Raw genomic sequence first — 15557 nt, forward strand, 5'->3', positions numbered from 1 at the left:
CCACAATATGTTGAGTTTGCAAGTGCTGTATTTGAAAATGTAATTGCGAGTGCCACACCCACTAACTTTTAACTGTCACCTCCTCTAGTTTAATTTCTCTCTCTTGTTGCCAGTTTGCAGAGCAGCATGTGGGCTTGGCTCTAGGCACTTAATGAAGTCATTCGGAGAATGCACATTCAAAATTTCAAATCAGGAATACACGCCACGGGCAGGTTTCTCAGCCAATCGAGCCGCCCCAGAAGGCGAGTGTTATTCTTCCTTTGTCAGCTCCCCGAGCGGCGTGCGGCCCCCCCACAAAGTACAGGTTTGTTCAGCTCAATTAAACAGCCTGTCCTGCGCACACGTTGTGAAAGCAGCAAGCTCTCCCGTCCCACCGACAATGGAGATCTCCGCTCTCGTGTTTATTGTTGTTCTGACTGGTTTCAGAAATACATGTGCCTGTGTTTAGCAACATTCAAAACCAACTTCAGGCACCAAATTATGTTTTAGGGATTTCAGAAGCAGGAAAAAGTTGTTTTCACTTTTTGATATCTTTATTGCAAAAAGATACTAAGTTCTTCATGTGAGTGAATCCAGAAATACCTGAATTTCTAGTTAATCTACTTGTATGTTGACAAAACTGAAAAAATAGATGATTTTTAAAAGAATAACAAACATTTACTATATAAATTTACTATATTTCTGAATCCTCTCTTTAAAGTCACTTCTTGAGTCACCTGATTCACTTTCAAATTCTAAGCTGCATTTTACCTGGAAAGAGTCTTTTTAAATTATGTCCAGTTGACAGTGCAAAAGCACGACCATTTACCTTAAAACAAAACCGAACCAGCCAAGAAAGTGCCATTAGGTTTCATTAAAACAAGGCTACAAATCACACCTAATGAAATCTGCCATTTGCGTGCAAACCTCTGTCAGCTTTGTCTCCTCAACAGGCATTGGCGCCCAAGTGGCATCGGCACCCGAGTGGCACCGGCAATCCTTGGTGTGACCTTGCGCTTTAAAGCACGCGGCCACCTTGCTGCTGCACTCACGCTGCAGCGTTGTAGCTTTGAACGCATACTGGCAGCCTTGACAAGGAGAAACCTTCTGTCACTCCAGCTCCTGCTTTACAAGCTCGGTAGCCTTTTCTTCTTGACAGTTCCCTGAAGAAAAAAAAAGACAAATGCAGGCCTACTAGCTAGGAATCATTTAAGTGCACTCATCCTTCCTGAAGAGCTAACAGTGAAGAGCTGAAAGGTAAGGAGAAGGAGAGTCCCTTTGATAAGAGGCCAAGAACTGACACTAACAAGAAAGATAATCAGAGCCTTCAAACCTGTCCTGCGCACTGAGCACTGCTATCTCCAGCTTCCATCTGACAAGACAATAATCCGATTAATATGAAACTTCAACACCAAGCCGAGTGCCATGGCAAAAGACTAAGATTGAACGAGTTTAACTTCGCCTCTGTCTAGCTTTTCTTGGTGCCCCGAACACTGGCTCATGAAGCAGAAGGGGGGATTTTGCACTGAGCCTTTTTCTCATGGATAGACAGAGTTTTGATCTCAGCTCTGTTGCCCTTTTCTACTACAAATCCTCTATAGAAGTTCTGGAAGAAAAAAGCAGCCTCTCAGACATGACCGTAGGACTTCTTATTAACCATCCCAAAAGCAAAAACGCTCCCTGCTGTTTCCCGGCTGTCCGTAGGGAGGAACAGGGAGCTGGGCACTTTCCCCAGAAGTGCCCTCCCAGGGTATGCAGGACAGGGCTGCCCTCTGAAACCCTGACTGGCACAAAGTTAGTGGCGCGCACAGTATAATGATGATGCCAAGGGCAGGACGCAACGCTTCTTGCTACTGAGCCCCCAGATCTCCGTCCGTTGGGGCACCCTAAGTCCTTGCTAGAGGGCAGCCACTATGGCCCGCAGAGCACTTCGACCACTGTCTGTCCAGCGGCTGTCTTGGACACCTAAGTGTTATTTTCAGCAACAGAAACATTTACCCAGGCAGAAACCGCAATTTTGTCACCATTTCTGTGTCAGTGTCAAGGTCCACCTGGCCCAGCCACAAAAAAGTGGCAGGTGTTGGGAAGCTAAAGCAGCTGTGCTGATCCCCAGCCCCGGTGACGGCCAGCCCGGGCCCACTGTGGCGGTGCACTGGGCTCTGCAGGAGCAGCGGGTCCTCTCACCTAACAAAAAAGCACACGAGAAAGCCCTACCGATCTCTTAACAGGAGGGAGGAAGGGAGACCGTTTCCGGAGCACAGACTCAGTCAGCAAATGTGTTAACAACAAAAGAATGAGACTCAGCTCCCAAAGCTGATGTCAACTGTTCCTGACTTCTCCTGCCTTAGGTGAGCTGATTCATGCATTTTATAGCTGTAAAGTATGAAAGATACTATTGTTCCTAGAAGATCTCCATGGGGTGCAGCTTCCATCTTGTTTTGCTGTTTTCTTGACTCTTTATCAAGGGGTCCGAGCCAGAGCTTTTTATCCCAATACTTCTATCTTTAGAGCCACGTAAATCCAAATTGTTTCTTGGCTAACTCTTTCTTCCCTCTCGCGAAGCCAGCTAGCCATAAATCTGAATGCACAAGATCACAGGAGAAAAACTGAATCCAGACAAGGCTTCAGCGCAGCCCCAGGTCTTTCAACTGTTTTCCTGATCTGGTTTTCTCTGCCTCCCCCGCCTTTTTTTTTCTCACCAGTCTGGTGTGGGTAATGAAGGGAGAATATGCATTTTGCCTCTGGCAAGAGTTTTTTTAGTTCAGATCAGCTGCCTCTGACTAGAGTAGATGACATCTGGTCCAAGAATGGGATACAACCACAGCAGGCCGAAATAAAAAAAACCTTACCACTAATTCACAGGCCACTTCAAGAACACTGCTGGCTACGCTGACCGCTTGTTGCCTGCAACAACTGCATCACTTTCATGTACTGTTTTTTTTCCCGTAAAGAGCAAGACTGTACATGCACCTACAGCAGTTTGAGAAATTGATTCAGGGCCAAGGTGCATAAATGCCCATGGTGCTGGAGACAAGTGTCAGAGACCTCCACACTGCCCTGGCAAAGGTGACGGGGGCCAACAGGACACCCGAGCCCTCCGGAGGCAGCACAGCAGCGTACCCTATGGCACCGTGCCTGGCCTGAGACACCCACTGCTAGGCAACTCAGTCGAGCCCATGACGACCGCTGAAGGCGCTGGAGAAGGACACTGCAGCCTCCTGAGAAAACAGAGCATTGAAATGAAACCGAGCTCCGTTTAAAAAAAAAAAAAAAGCCAGCAATTAGCATCCCGCAGCTCTCAGTACAAGAAAATCAACTGCTGCGCCACTTGAAATGAAGCACATGTACATACATGAAAACACTAAAACAGGGCTTCAAAAGATGTGTTCAGGAGGAAAGGAGGAGCTTGGGAGGCATTGTGCGCTGCCCAGAAAAGAAGCCTACAGCAGTTTTTGCCTCAGTGTCTTTGCCAAATGCCTTTCATAAATAATGTTGGAGAGAAAAAGCCTCCATAAATGTCAACAATTGCAGTTTATTACACAATCCATGACCTATTTGTAAACTGACTCAATTTCTTAATTATATTCATCTTTAGATGGTAAGAACCATATAAAAATTTGGTATCTTTTGTGGAGATTTAAGTAAGCAAATTACCTGCTTCCTGATCCTTGCTAATATCTCAGTGTCTTTTGACATAAGTTCATTCAAGGAAGAGTATGGAAAAATAATATGTTTGTGAGAAAGAATTTGTATAATCTGTTACTCCTATATTGGTTCAAATCAGAGCAAACAGCCGGGCTCAGGTAAAGCCCATACACACAAAATGTACCTTTCTACAGCACTAAAGAGGGAGAAAATTGAGACAAGTTAACTTGTGTAGACTAGCATTTGGAAGGTTTTTGTTATATTTTTAAAACATGCTGTGAGAAGCACATTGATCTGTCTACACTAGATGAATACACATTAGCTCAGGGGTCGGCAGCCATTCAAGGCTGGCAAGCCAGATGATATTTTTCTTCCACAGAATAAATTTGCCAAGAGAAAATAAGCAAGTTCTTGGAGATGCTTCTTCTAAAAGGGGTAGGATGCAATGGACCCAGTATTTAGGTCTGGGCAAGACAGTGGCACCCCACTTCCAATAAATTTTATTGATCATTTTGCTACGTCTATTCTTCCTCATTTTGTTTAGCGGATTTCAACTATTATTTTACAGGACACAGAGTATTAACACAGTTAAACTGCAAAGGTTGGTCACTGAAGGACATCTTAAAAGCAAAGTCAAGTAACTAAAATTTTAAAAATCTTTATGAGTTGACCTTTTGGCACTAAATTCAAGCTTAGCTTACAAGTTAAAGAAGAATAAACTGAATAAAGTAATACCTTAATAGAATACAGCAATTAGGCAATTTAAACACACCAAACATATTTCAGCTGAAGACAGGAATAACAGTGTAACATCTCTTCCTGTTTAACTGTCATTTCATTTGCCACCGCAGTTTATTTGGCTGATGACCATAATTCTGCCATTTATACTAGCACATAATAAAGAATTAAAAAAAAAAAGAAAATGAAACAGCTTGCAGACTTTTTGTCTAATTTGCAGTATGCAGTTAATTACTACCAGGATGCTCAGTCCATTCCTAAACTGCGCATCGTTCCTTGCCTCTAACACTCCAAGTTTTGGTTCTTTAACTCCTTTACACTCAAGCACTAAACTTTTTTTAAAATGTTCCATCTTCAGATGGGCCCCCCCACACAGAAGGCAGCGGGAGGAAGAAGCGGGGAGCTGGGAACCGCTGCTTACCGCAGCAGCTGGGCTCGCATGGCTCCCGCGCCTTCCCCACTGGCACGTCACTCACGCTCTGTCCACATACAGCTTTTGGCATGCTGCAGGTTGCTGAACAAGGTCTCAGTTAACATCTTTTAAATCCCACCCTAGATAAGACTTACAGAAGCAATGCCCACGCTTTTTGGGCCACCTGACTTCTTGAGCACCAATATGCAACCTCAATAGCAAACTTTAAATTGAAAACACTATAAATTTTCCAAAGTGCGCTGAAGGGTCTCTCTGTGCTATTTTGCAGATCACCATTTCAGAAACACCAGCCTGACAGACTTCAAACAACCTTATGTCCTGTAAATGAAGCCTCTATTGCACATCTTTTTCATTGCAAGGAAGGAGAAGAAAACTAAGCAGTTCGTCTGCTCTGCATGAATAGAGAGAGAAAAAAGTTTTTTTCTGGGATTTTTTGGTTGGTTGGGGGAGACCTGCAAATGAGCTTGGTGTAGAGCTCAGATATCCTGTTTTTTAAGATCTTGATATCTCCCAATTCATACAAACCCTCATTTTTTGAAAGTAAGATGCAGACAGGAAAGCTAACCATATTTTAAAAAATAAAAGCAAACAACTGGAAAAATTACAATGTCTTGTATCCTACTAAATAATTTCAAAAATGTAGGAGAGGACCGTTTTCATATCATCTCACGTACCTTCCCAATTCAATTTGCAGCTGAATTTATACTTTCAGGTTTCCTCAAGTAGATTATATCAGAAGTATACCCTCAATTAAAAATGGCTATTAAAAACCTAGGATGGAAGTTTTACAAGATTTTTTAATACAATGGAAATCCTATTTCCTGCATAAAATCCCTAAACTTTCAATATTTTAAAGAGCCTTGTTGGGGCCTGTTTTGTGGTGCATTTCTAGTTGCTGGAGAAGCAGGAGCTAAGACATATAAGATTGGCAATGAAATAACAGAAGAATGGGTGTCTCCAAGGGCACTACTGAAGTAAAGCAAGCATAAATCTGCAAGAAGTAAGTCCGCCACTGCAAATCTGCACTGAGGACCTCTTAGAAGAGCCAAAAGGCATTTGTTTCTCCTCAAATTTCTATCTCAGAAGTTGACTGGTCCTGGGAGGATGAGGATGGGCTGACTGTTCCCCCCCCCGTGCTTCACACAGCTCCCTCTGTGCACCTCAGCTCTGCAGAGCTCGCAGACTCACACCAGATCTGCTTGCAAATACCTAAGGAAAAACAACCAGGATCCTCATTTCCAATAGGAACAGGATATTTTTACCCAGTTTTGTTCTCTTTTTCTCTATTCTATACAGGGCAAAGGGCCTTTCCAGTAAAGCCTTTATTTGGGAAGGGTGGAGACATTTGATTATACAGTCCTTAGCTAGACTGTTTCAAAAACACAGATTTTTTGTGTTGTGCAGACAGAGAGAAAAGATTAGCTTATCACAACTTAATCTGAGCTGTTAACAAGTAACCTACCTTGATTAAGCCTATTGTGAAGGAAAGGATAACAAATATTACTATCCAAACAACCACCTGGTTAGTATTTGAGCTGTTTTGTACTACCCAAGTTTGAGCTCATGCATTTCAGAGGCCTAGCAAAAGTGCATAAAGGACGGGGTGATTTTATATCCATTACAGCCACAGAGTATTTGCCTCTCCTTTGAAAGGAGAAAGCTCCATGAGATAGCCTTTTCTAATGCAATGCCCCCTTTTGAAAAAGCTACTTCTTTTTCAGAAGGTTGGTCTGAAACTGTGAAATTACATCAGATGCAAAATGCTTGCATCACAGCAATTAAATAAAAATGCAAAAGAATTACATCAAATACATAAAGCAGACTGTCCCTGAAGCAGATTCTTGGCAAACATCTGACCCAACGAGGATCTGCCCCGCACCTCCTTGAGCAGCAGCCTCCCCAGGTGGGGCAGTGCTAGGACGTGGTGCTGGCTGCTGAGCTTAAGCTGGCACCTGGAACGATCACAGCAAGGGCAACTACGAACATATAAAATTTGCCTCCCGCTGCCTAAGGAATAACAACAAACACAGCCAGTAAATTAAAACACGAATGAAACCTGCTTGCTGATCAAGGGAGGCAACTTCACAGCCACATTTGAAGGCCCCCCCCCATGGCATGTCCCACCTGCATGAGCAAAATTTCTTCCAGTCTTGTCCCTAGCAAAGAGCAGCAGCTCTGAGCAGGGTAAGAAGCTCTTGCAAATCCCTTTGGGGGTGCAGCAGGGGACACGCACAGCAGGACACCCGCTGGAGAACCCCTGCCCAGGCATGGCCCGCACCTCCCATGCAGCAGTGCCGAGGAGTGCCTGTGACCTCTGGCGTCCCGCGCACATGTACAAAATCCTGTCTAGAGAACAAGCAGTCTGGGCAGACCCAAGGGGAGGCAGGCCCCATGGGCAGCTCCTGGCAGACAGCACTCCTGTGTCATCCGTAGGAGCCCCACAGGGCGAGCGATGCTGCTTCGGAGTATGGCCACCAGCAGTACCTCCTCAAGTCCTTACAGCTGCATCAGGGCAGATCGGAACCTCCCCCACAAATTCCCCTTTTGATGAAATCCATTCAAATAGCCCATAAACCTTCTCCAGTCACAACAGAAACAGATTTTTATGTAGGTATGTGCATAACAATAAAATATTATTGAAACTAAGTTAGACAAATTCAGTGATATCATTTGGGCCTCTCTACATAATACCCGCAGCAGGACCATCTGCTGCCCTGAAGTCAAATCAGCAGGAAACTGCCCCTCCAGGCCCAGGTATAAAAGTCACTTCAGTACTGTGCAATGTGTAAGATTTGTCACCACAAACCATTAAAGACTGTAAATTTACTTAATCAGGAGCTGAGAGACCTTTCTAAATATTCAGGGAAAGGACAGTCAAGTCTGGTAAGAGAAAAGTTGCACAGTTTGTGACAAGAAAAAAGAAACCAATCCCTTTTTATTTGTGCATTGGAATTCTGCTGGGAAGCCAAAACATCATTGTCCTAACACCCAAAGATGCCAACACGAAGCAATTCCATTGCCATGGATGGGGTTTACGCTGCTGTTACTGAAAACAGAACTTGGCATCACCAATTTCAATAGTAAAGCTAACTTGGCCCTGTGAGTTTCAGCCAAATGCTGAAACAGTAAAATATATGCCTTGGGAATATAAGAATGATCTGGAAAACCTAGCAAAACCCATCTCAGAAGTTTTTTTTTCCACACACTTTAAATGCTATTTGCATTTCTGCTAGTCTACCTGGTCTAGCATCTTGTGGCAGACTGCACACCTCTGATCCTCAGCCCTTCACAGACTGCAGACTGCTCTAATTCAGATTATCTTGTCTATGCAGCACTCATTCCTCTTGGCAGTTCTCATTTTCTTTGAAATATATGTAGAATAGTATGCAAGAAAAGAAGGGGAAAAACCTAGGTATAAAGTGTCATTAATATTTTCATTAACCTGTTTTATCTAATCTTGTCTTTTTCCTGGTTTTACAAATTCTAGTCCAACCACACATGGAAAATGCGTGAAAGATCTTCTGCTCTGTAACAGCCGCTACAGAGCCAGCACTTGGACATCAGTTTGAGCTCAATATGCTCTTCAGCACCACGTTATTCCTACAGGTCTGGTTTTTGGAAAAAAAATAGTCAGCGACAACTGAAACTTTCTGCAACCATAAAAGTCTGCTTTATTAGTCAGCATACAATACTGGTCAGAGCATCATATGGGGCAACAGGCTCACAGGACTGACCCGAGACTGTGCATCAAATGCTTGTGTGCTCTAAAGACAGAAGAGGCAGTGATGCTTCTTTCATCAATACTATGTACTTTGTGTCTCTATATATTACCAGAAGACCCTGCTGATATACATAAGCTGTGCAAGTGCCCCAAAACAGATTCAGCTCCTGGCAGTTGTTCAGGAGTCTGCAGTTTAAGAATTTTTCTTGTCTGCATCAGGCCAAGCCTTTTCCACATGAAAGCTGTGTTTCATATTGACTGTGGACAAGAGGCTAGTCTACTTACAAAAGCTCTTTCAAGTCTGAAAAATACTGTCAGTGTCAAACTATCTTTAATTGTCTGTAATATTTGCCATAATAAGTGGCAACACAGTGCAACAGTATAGCAATGTTCATACAACTATCCTCTGTAAAGCTAGAGGCAAACGAACTGATGTCACGTGGGCCCACATTTAAAATAAGAGAAAACACTTTGGTTCTTCACCACAAACATTTTAGACACAGTACCTCAATTTTCTTCAAATGAACCATTCATAACAAAAAAAAATAACAAAAAATAAACCATGATCAGTTGAATGAGAGCAAAACTGCACATTAAAAGCCAACACTAACTCCAGTTGATACCCATTTATTTCTACAAGTAAATTCAGAGCCAGCAGCCCTACAGCATTTAATTCCAGTTTACAATTTTTCAGAATTACAAAAATACATAATATGGAAAGCAAACTATATATATCTAAGGTCACCCGTGACTGAATTTAGTATGTTGATGTAGACTGTCTAAGGAGTATTTAATGAGACCTATATATGATCCCAAATACGCACACTTACTTCAGTCTCAGAAAAAAAATGCCGAAGCAAATGAACAAGAGATTTAACTAACCCAGCATCTGCTGACATCTGTAGCCTCTACACTACCGGGGCTCCCCAAATCTCAGCTGCAGGAACTTCTCCCAGGGGAAAAAAGGATAGTCCTGTCTTTTTATTTTTGCTTCCTTTTTGAGACTTGATAATGGAGATTTCAGTTGCTGCCAAATACAGAAGCCATTTCTGTCATCTGGGTTTGTCTCCACTGGTAAGGAGATGAACACAGCCAAGCAGACTTCATTGAGGCCACTGAATAACAATTGTTTTATTAAAATATATATTGTGCATAGTCTGTTTCATTTTTAATTATCTAAGTACAAACTATAAAATAGCGGAAAGATCAATTATTTTCAGTTATTTTGATGCTCCAGAAACCCCTGAAAAAAAGGCATGTTAGCAAATGAAAAAAAAAAAGTTTGGCTACTATGATTTGGCATAAAGAGAGAAGTGCAATGATGTGAATGGATTTGAATTTGCATCCATTTGCATAATAACTTAGGTGCATCCAGTTATTTCTTCATTAAGTTTTACTATACTATACTTCAAATCTATAATGAAACCGTAATGGAAAAAGTGATTGTCAAGATCAAGATCAGAAGAGGGAAGGAATTCAGACTGGCATGATATCAATAAAAGTTTTAATCCAGCTCCCAATGAAAACAATGGGAGTTTTGGCACTGGCTATAATGGGAGCAGATCTGAGCCTAAGTATCTGTATTTTTAGGACTCTACAGAACTTTTCTTTAGCATCCAACTTTAACAGTGATATCATTCCACACATTTATTTTTTCCCTTTGAATTGACACTTTTAAAAGAAAATATCAGAGTGTTTTATTGTGGATTTGAATTCTGGTAAGAACCTAAGACATCAAGATTGCAAGCCAAATATTGTTCCCACGTTCACAGACGCTAACATGAAGTAGTAGCATTTATTTTGAGGGGGTTTATACTACTGTGATTGAAAACAGATACACATATATAAGTATACGGCAAACAGACAAATACCTTTACCTTTCTTAGATTAGTAAAACTCTAAGTTCTAAAACCTAACATAAATTTCTGGTTCATGATTCCCCCCTCCCCCCCATTCTTTCATGTTAGGGAGTTTTCACTTTCAGGTTTGAAGGTGCACAATTTCCAGCTGCAGATGCTGAATTTGCTAGTTTTTCATTTACAGGAATGCTTTTTTTTTTTTTTTTTTTTTAAACACAAAAGAAGTATTTTTGCTCACCATTTTTCACCAAGTCCAAATGCTACAAAGTAATCATGCAACAATATCTGCCAATTTCTCACAAATAGAAAACATTCAAAGCTCCCTCTACAGAGCTGGAAGTTGAACCTCTGTATATCCCAATATTTGATTATATATTACACACACACATATGCATGCACACACATTATATATTACACACACATATGCATGGACACACATACGCTTTCAAGACAGATAGATAGATATTCGTAAGTATATTCTCCAAACTGTGAGTTTAATGCCTGTGTCCTTAACACACTAGGAAGCATAAGAACTTCTAACCCATTACGTCTTCTTCCCATCCCACTCTCCTCTTTCAAGTATTACATCTCTTATTAAAAACCGTTAGCACTGTAAGCAGAAATCTCTGCGCTTTCACAGAGATGGACATTTTGCCAGGTTCGGTACAATTTCGCCCAGAGTAGAGCTGGGAGGGAACTGGGGCGTTAGAAAAGGAAAGTCGTTTGGATTAAGTAAGCATATCCAACGCAAGCAGTTTCCTACAGCTGATATCCTTTTCCTTTCCCTCCCACTTCCCTCAATTCTCACTCTTCCCTCCTTCCATCTTAGCGGGACTGTTTTTCTTCATGACCAGCTCCCGGCTCTTCCTGTGCTTCCTGATCGACACCAGTTCGGGAGAAGTCAGAACGGGGCTGTCTCTTCTCTAAAGGAAAAATCTCTTTATTGCTTCCGGACTATAAACGGGAAGGCGCTGGGACCATCCCGTTGCTCGCGCGCTGTGCCTCGCGGCTCAGTACATGACAGCTTTGTCTCCTCAGAGCCAGATTGCTGGTTCTCTCCCGACTCACTAAGCAACAAAGGTTTTTACTACGTTATTCAATACTGCTTTTGTGAACCAGAACAAAATACACTGCTTGATTTCTTTTACAGAGGCTTTATCATGACCCAGAGCTGGAACCACTTTGTGCATGTGTTTGCACAAAGTAGTCCATCACGAGCTTCAAAAGACTCTCACCCAGGAAACTAGGTATGTAAAATCAGACAAGGCTTCGCAGTAATGTTATCTTTAAAGTTGAAGCAGAAGCTGTGCTAGTTACTGCTATGGTTCAGGCCTGAAGGACACAAAATACAACTTGCACCCTCTTAAGCAGTTCTTCTTCTGACATGAGAGTCAAACAAAGGGGAAGTTGCGCAATTTTAAATCACTGCTGTATGTAAATGTCCACTGGCTGCTTAGAAGCAAGAGTAAAAACCTCAGCACTGGTAACAGCATTCCAGGGACAACAAAGTGAAGAGTCATAAATAATAGTGAGGTTCACCATTTATAATAATTTCTGTATTTTTTCATGCTCATCTTTCTTTCTGTTTATACAAAGAAGCAACATCAGTAACTATTTTTAGTGAATGTGTTTCAGTGCTTGCCTTAAATTAGTCTAATTATCAAATATCTCCTTAGGAAAAAATTTTCACACAGTTACAGTGCATATCTAAGGACTGAAAACACGTGCTTACGGCCTTCATATAGCCAAAGCCCCGTTTTTCTGCCTGGACAAAATTGCTGGGAAGAAAAAGGAGACTTGTCCAGGAAAACCTAGAAGTTTGAAGGTTTTATTTATAATGTATTCCTACTGCATTCATAAGCAAATTAAAACAGTCTGGTGCCTATCTCATTTTTAATGCTTTCTGAAATAGACTGAAGTTCTAAAAGCATTTGACATATTAGGTTTGCAACTATTGTATTTAAATTAGCTAATTTCTACCACACAGTAGATACAGTGGAAGAAGAAAAAGGACCTAAAATGCAAGGTCTTTGCTATGAATAACTCAGGAACATAAGACTAGATGTCCAGTAACTAATTTTGGATCTAATAAAATAGGAATCTCAGTAAAATAAATCGTTTTCTTTCTCACAGTATCACAGAAAGGGAGTTTTTCATTCATCCAGACAGCACATCAATGAACTTAAATCATAGGTTGGAGAAGGCTATTGTTATGAACACAAAGATAAAGACCTCCCGGACTGAACAAAGTAGCCAACGTTTTGAGATATTAAGCCTTCACAGTTCTTAATATGGTTTCTGAATGCAAACAGCAAATTTTTACACTTTTTTTCCATTACTGCATTGTAAAAATTAACATGCAAGTATACAATGCTTTTGATTTTAAACAAGAACGCACCTCTAATATGCAACACTCTCACTATTCCTATTCAGGGCTTAAACAACCCTATGTAAAACAACTCTCTGGGCTTAAACAGACAGTAGCTGTTTAAGGTCTTGTGTTCCTTTTCTGGTGGAACAATGATAAATCATTCTACGTTAGATCACGCCTTTCTGCCCGATCACTTTCTAAAGCTAAGAATGCGTGGAATTGCTTTCCCCCCAAACATCTAACAATGCCAAGAATGCGCTCCTGCCTAAAGGTTTGTAAAAGCAGTACAAAAAGAAAAAGAACGAGAGCTAACATTTTGAATTAAAGACAATGAGCAGTGACCAAAAGGGACAGTTACTTCACCCTCACACCACAGCTCTGAGAATGACACATGGTTTCAACGCTGTTATTTTTATAGTTTCTAAAAAAGAGTCCGTTCTTTCCCGAACAGACAGGGAGCTAGATGATTTTAAACCTAGAAAAGAAGATCACACTAACGGCCTCAGACAAGGATGCTGATTTTACTCTGTCCGTTCTGGGTCATGGTTCCCAGGTGAGGCCTGGACCTGGTCTGCACCTAAGCAGCAGGTGACACAGCAGACTCTAGCATCTCCTGCACCCACGTTGGCCTCCAGCTCTTCTGTTCAGACCAAACCAACCTCCTGACTCCTGGCCCGGAACAACATGCCACATTATCAGGACGATCCCTGATTTTAGGGACCGCACGTCAGAAGCCATGAGCGGCGTAGAGGAAAGCTGTCTGCTTGGGAAGGGTCTGCAGTTGCCCAGCTGCGATGGACAAGGGGCAGGAAGCACTGTATGCAGGGCTCCAGCACTGCACAGCCGCTCCAAGCTATGCCCACATCACCGGCAACTGCCTGCCAGCTGTTTCTGCACATAATGCCAAGAATAGCCCATAAAGTTCAACTTATCCATACTTCCTTTATCCAGAAGGTACCTCTATAATGTCCAATATTCATCTCAGACATCACTGATCTGAAGCATCAGGATATTACTGATAATGTGACATTGCAGCAAGTATCACTATTTCCTCCACTAGTCGGAAATTTGATGTTTACTGGAAGGAAGAACTGAAGATGATGACTCAGCTCTCCTCCTCAAAGATTTGCTCAGGAAAGTGGAGGATCTAGGGCTAACCTGGGAATCTTCCTTCAAAAAGTCAGATCTCTTCTTTAGGAATTTGAGGGTGGACAAGATGGTTTGTTCTTTCAGGATCTCATTTTCAAACGCTGTATAATGCAAGTCATTTGTGCTCACTTTACTTTTTAAATATCTATCTATCTATCTCAACACACAATACAGCAAGTTTATAAATCTCCAGATGAAATATAAAATAAATGTGTTAATCCACTCTTTCCTTTCTAGCAATCTTCACACATCTGAGGAATCTCACTGAAGTGAACGACCTAAATTATGAAGCACTGAGGCTCGCTCCGGATGGAGTCAGCTGAAGTTCGCCTTTGTAAGAATTATTTCTCAGAGGAATGCTAAGCAAAGACCTCCGGTCTTGGTCTAATAAGACAAATCACATGATGAAGTAAGGCTTGTATGATCAAGCTCATATTCTTAGTGGCAGAAAATGAGCTCTTTTATTGCAGGATTCATCAAAGTAGTATGGCTGCCATCTGGATTAGAAGTCAAGTATTGTTTTCCCTCAAACCAGATCTCGCTGAAATCTCAGGGGCAATGCGTGCTTATTTTACATGTAGACATGCAGTAGGCCTGAGGGCCATCTGCCACAGCAACATGCTCAGCCAAAATTTTCATAGCTTTCACTCATCATGTTTAGGTGAAAACACTTACTCATCAAAACAGCAAAATATAATTCATGAAAGAGATCTCTATTAATAATTGAAAGTGGCACATTACACATAATTAAAATCTTTATATAACTCACCGTATTATGTTGCTCCAATAGCTCTATTTTAATAGACCTATGTTTTAAAGGAGAATTTACAGATTAATTCTCTCTCTTTGTCTAGTAGACAGAGGGATTTCTGCTATAAAGTGGGACATATTTGTCTCTTTTTATTATTCTCTGCTTGTCAACATTTCAGCACTACCTGACATGGATTCCTCATTCAATACTTTGGACAGTGCAACAGTAATAAAATAAGGAAGCTATTTCACTTGTGTAGGAACAAGAATCATGAGCTATCCCTGTGGCACAGGGAATAAATTTTCTACATGACAGTCACACTATACAGAAGTTATAACCAGTTTTGTGTCTTTTGTATTACAGCAACCTTACATATAAATTTGGTAGTACTTACACTTACAGACCTTAAAAAACTTGGGGGGTTGCATCTTTTAGTTCTCCATATGGTGGTAAGCTCAGTTGTTAAACAAACTGCAGAAAATCTTGTGTCCTTCTGAGTACAGGGGAGGAACTGTTGGAAAATACTGGAAGATTACCAGTGATTTAGCCGGCATCCCCACCGCCATAGCTGGCCAGTCCAAATGACGTGTCCACCAAATGACCACCCCACCTGGGTTCCAGCCCAGACCCCAGTCCAAACTGAAACCACCACCCAAGTTCAGGTGAGAAATTCTTGTCTGGAGAAAGGAAAAGATAACACGAGAAATGCTGAACTAAAATCACTGCTTAACTCAGCACAAGAATCCAATTGCATTTGCAAATCAGGCAGTAAGTCGTCTGAATAGATGTTATATGGTTAATTGTGAGTACCTCTTTTCCCTGCATTTCATTGCAGGGCAAGCTAAGACCCTGATAAAAATCCTATCCAAAACGGCATAGCATCTATAGGTAATTACGAACTACAGTATTAC

At 41.6% G+C, this 15557-nt stretch overlaps 1 protein-coding gene across 1 annotated transcript in view; it reads right to left on the reverse strand.

The window, feature by feature from the left end:
* CELSR1 (cadherin EGF LAG seven-pass G-type receptor 1) overlaps window positions 1-15557 on the reverse strand; it is a 180561-nt gene that overhangs the window by 123856 nt on the left and 41148 nt on the right. The gene's annotated exons all lie outside the window — the stretch shown is intronic.

This window comes from Apteryx rowi, unplaced genomic scaffold (assembly GCF_003343035.1).
Source record: "Apteryx rowi isolate R43461 unplaced genomic scaffold, aptRow1 scaffold_600, whole genome shotgun sequence".
NCBI lineage: Eukaryota > Metazoa > Chordata > Aves > Apterygiformes > Apterygidae > Apteryx > Apteryx rowi.